The sequence below is a fragment of the Bombus terrestris genome, chromosome 1, assembly GCF_910591885.1.
Source record: "Bombus terrestris chromosome 1, iyBomTerr1.2, whole genome shotgun sequence".
Lineage (NCBI taxonomy): Eukaryota > Metazoa > Arthropoda > Insecta > Hymenoptera > Apidae > Bombus > Bombus terrestris.
Window position 1 is genome coordinate 16,129,213 of NC_063269.1, and position 16,384 is coordinate 16,145,596.

Genomic DNA, 16,384 nt, shown 5'->3' on the forward strand with positions numbered 1-16,384 from the left:
ATTTGCATACGGTTCTTTAATAGGCACACGTGCGCGTCGGTGTGCGTAAGTCGGCCTTTATGTTTATGAATGGAATTGTAGTGGTGACGTTGGTGCGCGGCACGTACGTGCGTAAAGTTATATTGATGACTCAGCCTCTGTCTCTTGTTGCACTCGTGATGCGCGATATACACATATTACGATCCTCGGAAACGTTGAACCTCCCCTTCGTCCTTTCACATTTGTATTTTCTCTACCGTGTCCTGTCGACGTTCTCCTATTTTTTCTTTATTTTTTGTTACCTCTTACATGCCCTGTTTTTCCTCTTTTTTTATCTCTTTCTTGTTAGAAGCTTTTCAATTAAAGTTTATTATTTTTGTTCGTTCGTTAGCGAAAGAGCTATATTTTAGATAATTAGACGAAATCGAATTTGACATTTGAACTATTTAAAATGCAAAGTGATCAACTTCATTTTGTTAAAAAGATTTCTTGATTTTAGACTTGAATTTATTTATTTATATAGAAATTTATTTTCCATAGACATTTATGGATATTATGGAACATAATTTTTTTCTGAAAAGCTGAAAGGTTAAAAATAATGACGTAAGTTAAGTCTCGTAGATTTTCAGTTCTACGTTTAATTTTCTGTAATAATGAATGGAGAACATTATTATTTTGAAATATACGTTTATCATGTATTATTTTGAAATATAATAATGAATTGATTTATATTTTATACCACTATAATTTTCAAACAAACATGTGTGCAACGATATAAAAAGAAGATGTGTAAAATAAAAAAGAATTATTTGTTATAAGCTTTCATTTCTTTGTGTAATTTGAATCACAAAAATATAAACTTACTCACACGGTTTACATAACATACGTTTGAAGAATTTTGGTCAGAAAGTAGCGTGACATTAAATGAAAGTGAAAATATTTTAGAATTTTGCACGTATCATAGGTATTGATTGTTGAATGGCACGTGGCTGGGTTAACAGAGTACACCCTGTATACATTGAAGTTGGGTAACATTGAATACCCTTCCTTCCGAGCGATAAAGTTACGAGAGCAGGTAAACCTCTAATTACTTGAAGCGTTGTTCGCAACTGTTACGTGGAAGCAACATTATTTTAATCCATCCATCAACTGGCACGAGTATGCTTATTGACATATGCACGAAACGATGTTACTCGGTCATTTAGACTCTGCGTGTTAACTTTTGAAATTTAATAGAATCAAATTTTATCCCTTTTCGAGGGAAAAGATTTACATATAATATCGGTATATTAGTATTATACATACAAAATGTCTCATCTACATTGAACAATAAATATTTATGTGCATGTTAGACTTAAGTTATCAAAATAATATTGTAATTAATATGAGACACCAGTATGGAGAATATAATATAAGATTTAAAGTAAATGGGATAATATTTATAGAAATTGTGAAGTATTAGGTCGTCTGAAAAGTTTCGTTCGTTTTATCGTTATACAGGGTGGTTGGTAACTGGTGGTACAAGCGGAAAGGGGATGATTCTACGCGAAAAAAGAAGTCGAAAATATAGAATAAAAATTTTTCGTTTGAGGCTTTGTTTTCGAGAAAATCGACTTTGAATTTTCGCCCGGTACGCGTGCACTTTATCGCGTCTCGTTATAACGGATCTTGCTGTAGATCTCGATGGCTGAACTGACTGTAACTCTTTTCGATTGCGTTTATTTACACTGGTCGGGACAAAGTCGGAAAATTCGAATTGTACGTAGCGGCGACATTGTTTTGTTTATTCTTGAATTACGTGTATCCTAACGATCTTGATACTCCGAGGCAAAATAACAACATGAGTCGCTCTCGATTCGCTTCGTCCTTTGACTCCTGTGCCGCTACATATCAGTGGCAAAGATATACGAAAATAGGAAGAGAATTACGTCGAATTTCGTTGCTGTGAATCACAAAACCCAATGTTATTTCTTATAAATTTTCCTACTTAAAATACAAAATGAAAGAGAATATAAACAAGTGTTTGCAACAGAGAACTATGACCGATATTTTTTACGCAAAATCGTAGCCGGATGGCTTTTTAACGGCACGTTATATAAATATCGTTATAACATTTCCTCGATTTTATTTCTCCGATTTTATATTCGCGAAACAATAACGCACCGCGAAACGGGAATAATTTTTCGCTGCGACAATTAACCACGCGTGTTAGTTCGAATTCCCAAATTTGCCATTCGTGGCAATGTAGAACAAAAGCATGAGAAAGGGAGAGAAAGAGAGGGAGACAGAGAGAGAGAGACAGACAGACAGACAGACAGATAGAGGAAGAAAGAGGGACAGAGTAGGTTAGAATAAAAGGAAAGAGGGAAAACGGATAAAGATTAACGGGGCAACCATTTCGAAGACTAATTGCATAAACGCGCAAATCGCGCCTCTGGAACAAACTACTTTCGTTCATTCTCAGCGACGCGCGTATATCTCGGGCCACGCATTATCGTATTTTTCACGTAACGCGTTCATACGGCGCAACCTCGCCGCCGATTCCGATTTGCATATCGTATGAATAATGCATACGCCTCTAACAGTAACAAACGCTTCGAATTACCGCCAACACACGAATAGACCAGATAACTAATATTAATAATAATTAATCTTCCGCGGACTTGTGTTTCTATCTTTCGATAAATATTATCACGCAACCTTTTTTTCTAATTGCGTGAAAATTCTATTTTTATAATTGAAAATCATAGAAGTGGAATATGATAAGTTAGATTTCTCTTGATTTTCTTATTTTTATCTCACTTTATGGTTAAACAAAAGAATTCCAACATAACGTACTTGGCCTTTAAATGAAAATCTGTTAGATTCAAATATTTTCAAAATATAGGCAAGTAATATTCAAGTAATATTAAAAAAATGTTTAAAAACATTGTTATCGTTGTTTGAGAAAAGCGGAACAATTAAAAATCCAAGATCAAGAAATTTAAACTTTCAGTTTCTCTTTCAGTTTCAGATTTCTCTTGATTTTCTTATTTTTATCTCACTTTATGGTTAAACAAAAGAATTCCAGCATAATGTACTTGGCCTTTAAATGAAAATCTGTTAGATTCAAATATTTTCAAAATATAGGCAAGTAATATTCATGTAATATTAAACAAATTTTTAAGAACATTGTTATCATTGTTTGAGAAAAGCAATGAGAACAATTGAAAATCCAAAATTAAGAAATTTAAACTTTCAGTCTCGGATGTTTTTTCCAATAATATCAACTTTTCAAAAAAGATCAGGGAATTTCTACGAATCCAAAACGTTATAAACGATAACAATTGAAAAGGTCATTTACTTTAATACTAACGATCCATAGAAAAGGCAATACAGGCGAATCAGAAATGGAACAGTCGCAGTTAGAAGAACGTGTTGCCGGTCGAGTTTCGAGTTCGAGTTTGTGTATCTGAAAGAAACGCGCGAACTCGGCTACTCGACTAATCAAATCACGAAACTAACTCATTTGCGTTAATTGAAACGGCGCGGCGTGCCGCGACGAGGCCCCGACGGTCACGAGTTCAATCCTATCGAGACCAAGAAAAAGATGTGTTTGTTTAATTAATTGGTTCTCCTTTGAGCGAGTTCAGCCGTAAAGAACAATCCGCTAACGTTACGACAATTTTGACACGTCCGAACAACCTCGATCGATTATCAGGCGTCGTTAATTCATTAATCAAGGAAAGATGCTCTTATCTCTCGGCGAAAGCCATCGATAATAGCCCAACGATGCTAATCTGGCTCAAAATAAAGAACAAGCCTCTCTGTATATGCTTTTCTATCATACTAAGAATAGACAGATCATCGTACTCTATTCTTAACGTCAAATTTATAATAATTATAATTAGAATGAATTATAATTTTCAGATTTAATTTTTCTAAGATAAAAATTCTCAAATTCAAATTTTGCACATTTTAAATTGAAATGTATTAACTTTCACATTAATTTTTACCTTCGTGTAGCGAGGAAAATTTCATTCCATTAGCAGCGTCTAATCGAAATGCAACCTGATCATCGATGAAGGTTTTCGAGAGTGCGAATATCGGACGCGTGTTCGCGAAATTCCACAGGATTTCTTGCTGGTTGTGGCGTCGTGCGAGAAATTAAAGCCCGTTCGCGTAATACCGTTACGTGACGCTACATCGCGTACCGATCTCTCCAGCGTCGTTTGGTAATTTGGTTAATGCGAGAAAATTTGGATTATATCCAGACCCGTGGTTACCGAAACCGAATCAACCATTCAGCACGATTGCGTTACTTGTTTGTTACAGTGTTAATTTCTGTACGGCAAATTCATGCAGACCTTTTATCAATATTTTTTTCTATTTTATACCAAATATTTTGAAATTTTATTAGCTGCATAATGACACAGAGTCCATCGTGGTCATATTAATTTTGAAACAAATTTGGAAATGTATGTTCGCCAGAGTATACGAACGCTTATAAGGAAGCTTTTATTCATATTTTACGTTTCATGGCAAAAAATTTGAAATTTCATTGGTTCTGTAATAAAATTCGGCTGTCTTGATTAAACTGCGGATGATTTCTGCAAATTCATATTTTTATCAACACTTTGAAATTTTATTAACTGTATAATGACACAGAGTCCATCGTGGTCATATTAATTTTGAAACAAATTTGGAAATGTATGTTCGCCAGAGTATACGAACGCTTATAAGGAAGCTTTTATTCATATTTTACGTTTCATGGCAAAAAATTTGAAATTTCATTAGTTCTGTAATAAAATTTGGCTGTCTTGATTAGACTGCGGATGTTTCTGCAAATTCATATTTTTATCGAGACAAATGAAGAAATGAGAAACCCACGTCGAGATTTGTTTCACCTACTGAATATTACGATGTTTTATTGCATACTTCGGTTATATTGGATATTTCTTCATATTATGCGTATTTTTCTGCGTTTAAATTTTCGATAAATGCACAAAAAATCCATGGTTCAATCATGATGAAAACGAATTGGAAAATCGCTGTATTAACTAAATTATCGATCAGGTTTCTTTCTGTATATATTTTACAAGATTTATTTGTCCAATATAAACTGTTGGAGAATCACTCGTAACGATAAATCGTATCGCTATTTTGTTCAGAATAACGATCGATCGATAGGTTACAGGAGAGGAAGCGTAATATCGGAGTGGAAAGAAATTATAACGACAGGGGATTCTATTTAGCGCGCGCACGATGTAAATCGTTGGCCACTAAATTTTCCGCGTATTTATTAGCTATTCGCCGGTGCGTAATGTGCCAGAACCTGGCTATTTATAAGGTAGCTATTTATCCGGCTGAGCTATTCAATTTTCGTCTTCCTCGTTCTTTTTAACATCTTCTTTTCTATACCTCTAATATCATTGCGATGTGATATTACTATTAATTAAAATGTAATTATCACCTTGTTGATCGTTGTTGAACTTTCTTGCTCTTATTCGAGGTACATATACCGACTTGTGAAAGTATTTCTAGTACGAAAGTATAATATCTTGCCATAAAACATTTTTATGGGCATATCTATATGACACTTTTAAAAATATTGAGTTGACCGAAAAGTGTCTTTCTTTTGCAAACGTGTTTTTGACAACAGTGCACCGACATACAAACGTGAAATCAAGTCTGTGAAATGTCGCTGTGTTGAGATAAACAGAACAAAATGGATCGTACAAAATAATATAAAACAAAAAAAGGTTGTGCGTCTATTATTTCCTCCTAAAACGAAAGGAACTTTTCGGACAACCTAATATCATTGGTATTGTAATAAAAGATGACTATTGCGATTAGAGTGGTAAAATTTAAAAGCAATCTGACTTTGAATGAACGAGTACCATGTGAATTGTTGCCTTGACTCTTGAACTTCCAATTGTAAAAATTGAATGAAAATTGACAGTTGGGGCATTTTGAATATGATCGATAAATAGAAGATACTTTGAAATAAAAAGTGCCCCATTGAACGATTAAACATTTTTATTAGAACATCAATAAAAAAATGAGAACAAATCTTGCATCTGACGGTGCACTGTGTTAAAACACTTTAAACATAAATGTGGCTCATCGATACAATCTGGACAATAGGTGGTCACCTTTTTGGCTCGATTCTTAGCAATTTTTGATCCTGACTGTTTAACATTTTTTATAGCACTCTCTGCAAAATTTTCGTGCCGGGTACGCTTGTCCTTCTATCTTCCGCATTTCGTATCGCAATCTTTGTCGAATAAGTATATTTGACGGTGCTGATGAATGGCACCGTGTAAGGTGCATTGCGAGTGCCATTCTAAAATCTGATACCCTGATTTTTGTTTTCGTTGCTTGTTTATAGAGTATCATCGCTTTTGAAGTTGATGTATTTAACAATAACTCTAAAGCTAATTTTATATACCACTTGAGGATTCTTCTATGTGGTGTGGAATATGCTATCATTTGATCCGATAAATCTATAGCACATTTTCCTCTGTTGTAATCTGCCACTACCATTGGTTTATCACAAACATAATTTTTTTTTGGGACCTCTGCCATTTCATCCGAATGTTTCGTCGAAGTCATAAAAATGTCACGCTTGTCTCTTCATCTTACTATTACATATAGAATGAGCAAATACTATTTACTAATATCTTCTACACGTTTCGATAATATATTCTGGACGTTTTGCTTACGATGAAAGAACGAATGCGAATGATTTGTTGAAATAAACGAAGACTTGTTACAATATGTCGCTATTAACTGTTACCAAGACGCCACGCTACCAATAAGAATGTTGTCTTACATCATCAATTTATTATTATTTTGCCATTATATGCTTTGAATAATAAAAATACTCTCGTGGCATCCTGGCGAATCATGTGATTTCGGCGTGGCACTCAAAGTGTTAAGCACATAACTTGTGTTAATAGTAATTCTACTAGTATTTTCAAGTTTCTCAGTATAATGGATACTTGACTGTTTTACGATCTCTACGAAGTACATATGCGTTGCAGTTACATTTCCTAATTTGTTTCAAACGTTGTCGATGCGATCATGATAGTCACAGGTGTCTTCTACAAGTGTCGATATACTAAACAGATAAATATTTGACCTGTCATATATATTAAAATAATATACTAAACTCTTTCTTTATCGTAAAAAATGGCATTAAGTCGGTCGTGACTTTCCGTATGACCAGTCTCATTGTGAAATGGAATGAAACTCACGTGAAAAAAATCCCTCTGACATCGGTAAATGAAAGAAGGCAATGATTTATGACTTGGTTGGACAATCAGTGATATACGAAGTAGACTTTTAGAGAAGGAAACGAATTTCTCAAGGAGAGAAAGACAGATCGAGGCCACGAAAGTATTTCGTTGGCACAATAAAAAACAGTCGATGTTACGGTGCCCTTATCGTTTCGAATCGTCGAGAATCGTCAATGAAAAATCTGTATGACCGTCGAAAACGGAGACGACACGAACGCGGCTAGTAATATTGATTTCGTATTAACGAACGCCGATATACAGACGTTTCGTGGCGTTCTCTCATTTGTAGCGCGACGACCAACCTGACTGACCCTCCACAAATATTACGTTCGCTCGCGTTTCCACTTCGAAATCAATTTACTCGTTTGCGGTATTACTTTCGTTCGTCGACGATCGGAAGAAAGAGAGACAAGCAATTTGACCGACACGCGACGACGACAGAATCCTGGATTTTCCACCCCTTCCTGTCCCCGTAGTTAGTTTTATATAGTTATTAACGATCGGTATATGTTTAAAGAATGGGCAGTAAAATGTGAACAACTTTCTGTGTCATTTTGCCGGTAATATTGATAAATTTTTCAAAGCAAAAAATTGCTAGATTTACGAGAAAAATGTATCCTGTCAATTTTTGCCTGTTTTCTGCAGTAGGAAAAAATATTGTAGTTTCGAATTGACAGATTTTATTTTTTTTTACTGGAACATTTATTATATAATAAATTGCTGCGAGTATTATTTCTAATTATATCGCAATTAGCTCTCCATAGACAAACTGGGTCGTTGGTAATTTAAGCGAAAGTTCAAACTAGCTGCGCGTGTCCGGCGTTTCTCGTGCTTTTGAGGGGCTGAATAATTTGAATCTTGGGCATTAAACCTTCTTTTAAGGGTCTAAACCCTCGCCAAATTATTTTTTTAAATATTCATATTTTTTTCACGTCCTCGCTTGTTCAAATTTCGCTTTAATTTACTTCACGCTTCTTTTTTATTTTTTAAGCGATACTTTTACGTTAAATTTTTAAATTATTCAGGATACACGTACAAAATTGATTCTTCACATATTCTGTCTTAAAATTATTAAAAATCACCTATCGAGCCACTGTAGAAAAATTTTCTCAGGCTTTAACGCATTTGGGTGTAATGGAGGATTCCGATAAAACTTTTTTTAAGGTGTTGAAGAATATTCATAGTAAATTTGGTGCAGGTACGTTGACTGCTGTAAAATTCTTTATAAAACATACAAACTTTGATTTTTATATACATACATATGAGTAACGAATTGTTGTATACAAAATAGCGTGGTAGAGACATAGATAAAGTTACGTAAAAAATCATCAATTTTGACAAGAGTTATTTTTTTTTATCAACACTTGATCTTCACGAAAGAGTTGAAATAAGATTAAGGAATGGAATAAATTTATTTCATCGATATTTTATACTTTTTAAAAATTACAGTACATTTGCATCGTAATAGATTAGTAAAAGGAATTTTTAATTCATGGACTGGAAAATATATTCGTAGCACTCCATTTCGAAGTGAAATGATCGAAATATTAGTTATTAAAATATTCGTCCTTGCTTGAATTTTCCTCTTACAGGTAACAGTATGTTGCAAGTATCTCGGTATAGTCGAATTTACCCGATATCGTTTCGATATCAGTCAAAGTTGCTCCCTCGTACGGAAACTTGGTCTGTTTGCACCAGGAACTTCTGAAACATGGCGAAATTAAACATTTACCCTCGGTTGCATATGGTGCACCGTTCACCGTGTACGTATAAATATTTATCAGGAGTAGCTGGCTGTAATCCCTCGCGAAATGGATGCTCCGTGAATATGAATGGCGATAATCGCGTGCACACTATTGTACTTTGTTCCACGTAAGCAGAGCGGCTGTTTTCATTCATTGATATGGAAAATTGATTCTTGTAATATGCTCGAATTCGAAGAACAGAGCTGTCGCAGTGTGCAATTTTTTCCAAATTCTGAATCTTTAATTTGTTTCATATTCTCTGAAAATTTACAAAAGTTTCGCGTTATCGTACAACTGTTAGCTCGAGGATTATAGATGCAAAAAAACATAATTTTTGAGAACTTTAATAATTAAATCCAAAGACAACAGAAACTGAAATTTAATTCCTTATAATATCGGATTATTGTTTCTATCTAATAAAAATGGAACGTATTTTCAATATAACTGAAATTGAACTCTGATTTCGCATCATATTGCTTACAGTATTTCGTTATTTTTATATTGCATGTATTTTGTTAAAATTTGCACCTATAGTTACGTCTGAATTCCATCGATTCATTATAAATAAAGTACAAAAATGTTCAAGGCTTTCAATGAACGTATCGTTGGCTATTAGGGAATGTCATGTGTTAAAACTATGAGAACTGTCTCGTGTCGAACCGAGAATAAAAAATGACCAAACGAAAGATAAAGGGCGAAATGGTGGCGAGTAATGAACGAGTAGAAAACTCTTCGGTTAACATGCAAATGTGACGGAGATTTCCTAATGGCCGAGTGTTTGCATTCTAATTGGTCGAGGCGGTGATATAGGAACTGCGGAGAATCGTTCGACAGCGAAATATTAATGGCACCTCGTATTTCTCTGTTTCAGATGTGATGGAGCCTCGTGGAGCCAGCTTTTACTATGAGTTGAGGCCCCGTAATTAATTGTGAGTATTTCAACATTTTAACGCGCTTTTTCTTACCTTCCATAATCGATTGTCGCTCCATATTTGTTCACAGCGTGATTTGACTTTAATACACGGGAAATTAAATCTTATTTTCTATTCTCAGCATTGACGATGATCTATATAGTAGTAACATAAATAATGTAAGCAAAGTTGGAAATTGAAAATTCTTTTCCTTCTGTTTAAATTGCAACTTATTAAGAACAGTCGAAGAAATTAATTACGAACGAATGATTTTTGTAGTCGATGCTGAAACATAAATTAAGAAAAAAAAAAAACAAATTAATAGACCGCGGATTTCTATCCCATTTTATCAATTACTAACGATGGAAACACATTTCTTCTTATGTTTCTGTAAATAAAACGCTAAAATCAGAACCGGTTTTGCCAACAATAAATGCATTTAATTAATTAATTAACAACCTGTTCAAGCACTATATCGCGTACATGCAACATCGAACATGAAAAGCTATCTAATTCCATATCTAATTACAAACAAAGCAATAGAACCTAAATAGACGTTTGTTTCGTGTGTTTAGGTAGATATTTTACATATTATTCTATACTTTCTATACATTTTTGTATCTTTAAATATCCATAAATAATCGCAGTTTATTAATTATTCAGCGTCAAGAATAAAACCGACCATGATTCAGGTATATCTAGTAACCTGTAACGTTTGAAAACTCGTTCAAAATGTCACGCGTTTATATTTTCAACAAATCGCCATCTTCCGTGACTGTTCGCCTCGACTTCTGTTCGCATTATATTCGTTCATCGAAGGAAATGTAATTAACGCGGTGATCGAAGCGTTTCACGCCAGTTTCATTATGGAAGGTTTAGCGAGTCGGCAGAGTCAAGGTCCATGATCTTGCGAATCCAAGTTCATGGGGATCGTGAACGTCCAACTAAGCAACCTTTCTCTTCGCCCTTGAATTATGCGCATAGCATTGAACCACGCGGTGTAATTATTATCGGTTCAAGAACGCAGTATTGTTCATGACAACGACGACCTGTCTCCAGTTAACTCCATTTGCTAAGAAATGTCTTCTTTGTCCTCTTCCTCTATCATTTCATTATATTAACGCTTTACTTGATGATTTATTTATGACCAATTTAGTAAGAAAGAATAGCTCGCGAGGAACTGAATTTACCAAAAAAATATTTCTACAAAAGTTGTTTGATAGAAATCGTTGGAAATTGTTTTCTGTAGATCGAGTGGTGGCGGGAAAATTTCAAGGTGAAATTAATGTTTTAAGTGAAACCGTATATTCCTTTTTAATAGCACGATGGAATTTGTTAAGAGGATTTTAATAAATGACATTTATCGTTGCAATATCTTACAAATTATGTTGTAAATTCGTAAAGAGAAACTATATGCATGTTCGTAATGTTTAAAGCATTTCATCGTGCTGCATTAGTAGTTAAGGGTGAAATTTACGGAAACGGTTCTTTGAAATGGTTCTTTAAAGACATAACGAAAGAAAGAAGAGAAATCCAATTATTTCGCTGGTACCCTGCGCTCTGGTTCATCGAAACAGCCAAACCACCTCTTTGCAAGCCAAATCGGAGCCGCGTAGCTCGGGCGCTCGTTCCGAGCTGCGGCCGGTCCACTGGCGCACGCACGATCGCTCATAATCGCAGGTAACCCGACCAACACACAGAGAGGAGAGAGAGTCGATGCGCACACAGAGAGCCGTGTGGCAGCTAACAGAAGCAGCAGCGGCAACGGCAGACGCGGTCGCTCTCGACGGAACCGGATCGCGCGGGTGTGTACAACGCGAGAGATACACAGAGAAGAGAGAGAAGAGACCGGGCCAACACAGCCGAGTGGAAGCGTACGAAAGTCCCTGTTAGCGACGCTCTATGCCCTATAGCATCCATATAACCGTCGTATTCGTGGCTGTTAGGGGTAGAGAGAGCGAGAGAAACGGAGATAGGGGGATGGTGGAGGTTAAAGAAGAAAGATAGCGAGACCGCGATAGGAACGGAGCGCAAGAGAGAGGCAGATAGAAGTCGAGGGATGGTTTTGCTCTGGTGGCTCTGTATTGATTGCTACTCCTCCTCCACTTCCACCGCCTCCTGCGACCACATCTCTCGTTCTCTCTTTTTCTCTCCCTGAATTCTCTCTCCGGTCGCCGTGCTCTCCGAGCGTTGCCTGTATATTTCTCCTTCTACGCGTACCTGTCTCTTTTTTCCTCCCTTTTTCTGCACCCCCTTCCTCCTCCCGTTGGCACGTTCGCCAGCGTTCACCGCCACCCTTCGTTCCATCTCCGTCACCCTCCGCCTCTCCACCGCGCTGCCTCGTTCATCCGTCCCTGTCCCTCTGGCCGTTCTTGCTGGCCCGGTCTCTCCTCTCTCCGGAGCCGCACACCAACGCATCTCGTAACCGTTGCCTCTGCTACGCGCAACCATCAAGATCCGAGGTCCTCGTTGCCACGTATATCCGAGCGAACCGCTCCTCTTTCCTCTTCCAACCACCCTCCTTCCTCTATTTGCTTCTTTATCTCTCTCTCTCTCTCTCTCTCTCTCTATCCCTCTCGTTTGTATGTTGTTCGTCTCTGTTTCTCGCTCTCACTGTTCTCTTCTCTTGCTTCTCTGTGGAGAACCGACCAAGTTCGTCTGTAATTGACGCAGATGCGGCAAAGAGGGAGAGGGAGGATAGCAGAGACCGGTGACAGCGGCTTCGACGGCGGAAGCGCAATTCTTTGCGCTCCGCGTGGAAATTGATCGAACCAGAGCCGATGCCTCTGTAGAGGGGCAGGCTGTCTGGCATCGATACGAGACATGACTCGTTACCCACGGATAACGAGAAGTCTTCTTCTTGCGTTTAAGCACGGCTTTCTTAGATTCGGCTTAGTTTTGATAAATTCAGGATGCAGGGGATTAAAATGTTGCAAGCTGTGCTGCAGAGTTTCGAGTGCTAGATCTCTAGGAATTGTTCTTTCGTTTTCAGCAGGATGTTGGTCGGTGGAGAAACATTTTATTTGTACTTGTTGTTATATGCAACAGGATTTTGCAGCTAAAGTCGTCGTAGATTTTATTCGTTGTGGTAATATTCAAGGATTAAACAAAAATGTAAAAGTCAGTGTAACGAAAATGAAAATAAAATCAATCTTGATTTCGCCCTATAAATGCCATAAATGCTCGATCAAACGTCGATCAAAAGTTTAGAATCGTTATGTTTTCGTAATGATCGTGACAGGGTGTTCCGTGCTGTACAAAGCTCGATAATTCGATATATAAGCGCATTAAATGCACATCTTTAATGTCTCTAATATCCTTGATTTCGTTTAGCTCAATCCATCTTGGAGTTTTTCCTTGCTAGCCAAAGGACTAAGTTAAACAAAGATTTGCATTTTCCTACGTGATCTGTGATCCATGGAAAAATGATATCGTGTCAACAGACGCGACATGTTTCCCGTGGTCTGTTTCTATACCATGTTTTGTATCCATTGAAGAGAATACTTCAAACAAGTGGGAACAGCATTTAAACTGGCGGCAAGATTCGCGTTGGGAAAACGGTCATAATTTAACGTCGATGACAGAAGGTAACGTTCCTTGACAGCAGTCACCTCGAAATTGACACCTGTCACCGTCACCTGCTGTCAGACGAGTATCCGACTAGCATGTGCATCGATAGCGTCGCAAAACAATATCGTTCTCCGTTATTGATTGATCGGTCGGCCTGCGGATTTTTCCAGCAATTATTAGAAACATTTTTTCGCAGTGGCAGGCTTTTTCCAATGGAACACGGTTCCGTTGTTTGAAATATAAAACGAGAAAAAAAAACCACCCACGCTTCCTGGAGGCGTTTTTCGGATGGAGATCGACTTTTATGGAGAACTCGCGTTACCAAAATTGTTGTTCGTCGTTGATTGTAGTTTGATCTGCGTGTCAGTTACAAGGTACATGGCTTCTTCGTTTTCGTTTTCGAAATAGGAAAATACAGGTGGGTGGTTTTTGTATCACGTCGATGAATCGTGCAAGTCGAAAGGATGGAAACGCGCGGAAACAACAGAGAGGAAAGATTCATGATAATTTTAATGAAAAATATTTAGAAATTTATGGATACCGGTGGAAATGGAGTGTGTACGGGTTGATAAAGAACACAGGATCGGTAAATACGCGCGGTCTTGATTAAACGATCAAAGTTAACAAATAAAATATAAATCATTATGCAAATAACCGACGATGGAGTTTATCATATGCGTCGATCGGTAAATAAATCATTTCTCTCTTTGTCGAATGAACATTGCACGCACGCATAACAAACGTGTAAAATTTCAGCGAAGATATAAAATCATCCGCTCTCTCGTGCCTCTGGATACCAGGACTTCGTTATTCACGCCCGTGTAATTTATCTTCTGGCAATTTTGCGGCGTATCAAAATTAAAAGTTACCATCTTCTTTTTTAGATTTTCCGAAACAGCGAATATTACCATTTTCCCATATTAGATTGATGTGCGTTGTTTTATATTTAATTTGATGAACCTATCCAATTTCATTCTATCGTTAAAAAATACGAATCTCGTTTATTTGCTTTCACGAATAACGAGAATATTCCTGTGTTTCTCTTACATGAGTTTAAATTTGAAAAAGTGGTGTGAAAATGGAGATACAAATTTATAACTCGGTGAAGGTTCAAGACATCTTCTAGACACTTTCCTAACGTATGAATCATTCTAGAAACAATTCTAACTCTATTCTAGAAATTTTTCAATCCTAAAACTGCTAATTCGTATGAATTATCGACTGTTATAAATGAAACTATCTACTTGGTCGTTAGGAACGTGTCTTGAATTACGTAGAAATTGTTGAGAATTGTGAATCTTAATCGCCGAAATAAATGTATAGCAACACTTAGATTACACCTAGAATTGATATCAAAATAGTTTCAGATTTATTTGACATGTGATTTACGAGATATTCGTCGATACAAATTTGCACGCGTCTCACCATTTTCTTTACCACACTACTAACGGAACAATTGCATTCATCTGTTTTACGAGACGCTGTGTACTGCACATATTAGGTCGTCCGAAAAGTTTCTTTCGTTTTATAGGGAAATACTGGATGCACGACATTTTCCTTTTTATATTATTTTATTGAATTACGTATGATCCATTTTGTTCTATCAAAATGAAGATTACAACGTTCGACAGATTAGATTTCATGTTTGTATAAAGATGCGTCGTTGTAAAAGACTTGTCTGTGAAAGAAAGACATTTTTCAGACAACCTAATATTTATTAATATAAATATTTATATTATTAATATAATATTTCCAATTTTATAAAAATTTATATCTGTTGGGAATTGTGGATCTTAATCGCCGAAATAAATGTATAGCAACACTTAGATTACACCTAGAATTGATATAAAAATAGTTTCAGATTTATTTGACATGTGATTTACGAGATATTCGTCGATACAAATTTGCACGCGTCTCATCATTTTCTTTACCACACTACTAACGGAACAATTGCATTCATCTGTTTTACGAGACGCTGTGCACTGCACATATTAGGTCGTCCGAAAAGTTTCTTTCGTTTTATAGGGAAATACTGGATGCACGACATTTTTCTTTTTATATTATTTTATCGAATCACGTATGATCCATTTTGTTCTATCAACATAAAGATCATAACGTTCGACAGATTAGGTTTCATGTTTGAATAAAGATGCGTCGTTGTAAAAGACGTGTCTGTAAAAGAAAGACACTTTCCGGACAACCTAGTAATTCCTCGATTTTGTAGAATCTGTTTTCGTCAACGAGTTGTGTCTTTCATCGAAATAAGGGTGAGAGAAATCGCAGAAAGAATTGCGAATGAAAAATGGCGAAGATTGCTGAATTGTGAGAATTAAGGCATAGAGGAATATCGCGGACATGAGCGATCTATGTGGTCGGTATACTGTGCGGTTTTCTTTTGTGTTTGGTCGATGCAGAATTTGTACATATTTCGATATACATACATATCTGAAAGGATCGTGTTGGATATTCGATTCGTCTCAAATTTGATAGCGCAGTTGTTCTTTCAGAAGTTTCATACATGGTACTCATATATGTGTGTCACTACTACACGGCTAATCTAGTGTAGCACACAAAATGATACATATCTCAATAGAAATTAATTTGATTGAATACATAATGAAATACAAAAACGAAATGTTTTTTCGAGAAACTAAAAAAATTGTATGCATTTTCCGATAGCTTTCAAACTTTATACATAGTCATAATGCGATCGTAATAACCGCACTGCATTCAAAATTTCTAAATGTTTCGTGTAACACGAATAATACAATATACAAGTTGGTAAAAGGTATCGATAAGTGAGAAAATACTTTCTTGAATTACTGTAAATCACTCAGCACGTGGCGCACAGTCAATCACGAAAGGGGTAAAGTTTTTTTCCATATGCACAGGATTGGAG

At 36.3% G+C, this 16,384-nt stretch overlaps 1 protein-coding gene across 20 annotated transcripts in view; it reads left to right on the top strand.

Moving 5' to 3' along the window:
• LOC100644320 (bromodomain adjacent to zinc finger domain protein 2B) overlaps positions 1-16,384 on the top strand; it is a 214,106-nt gene that overhangs the window by 129,279 nt on the left and 68,443 nt on the right. For all 20 annotated transcript variants that reach the window (XM_048404971.1, XM_048405047.1, XM_048405046.1 and 17 more), the window contains one exon: positions 9,876-9,933. The gene's annotated coding sequence lies outside the window, so the exon portion shown is untranslated. The remainder of the gene's footprint in view (positions 1-9,875; positions 9,934-16,384) is intronic.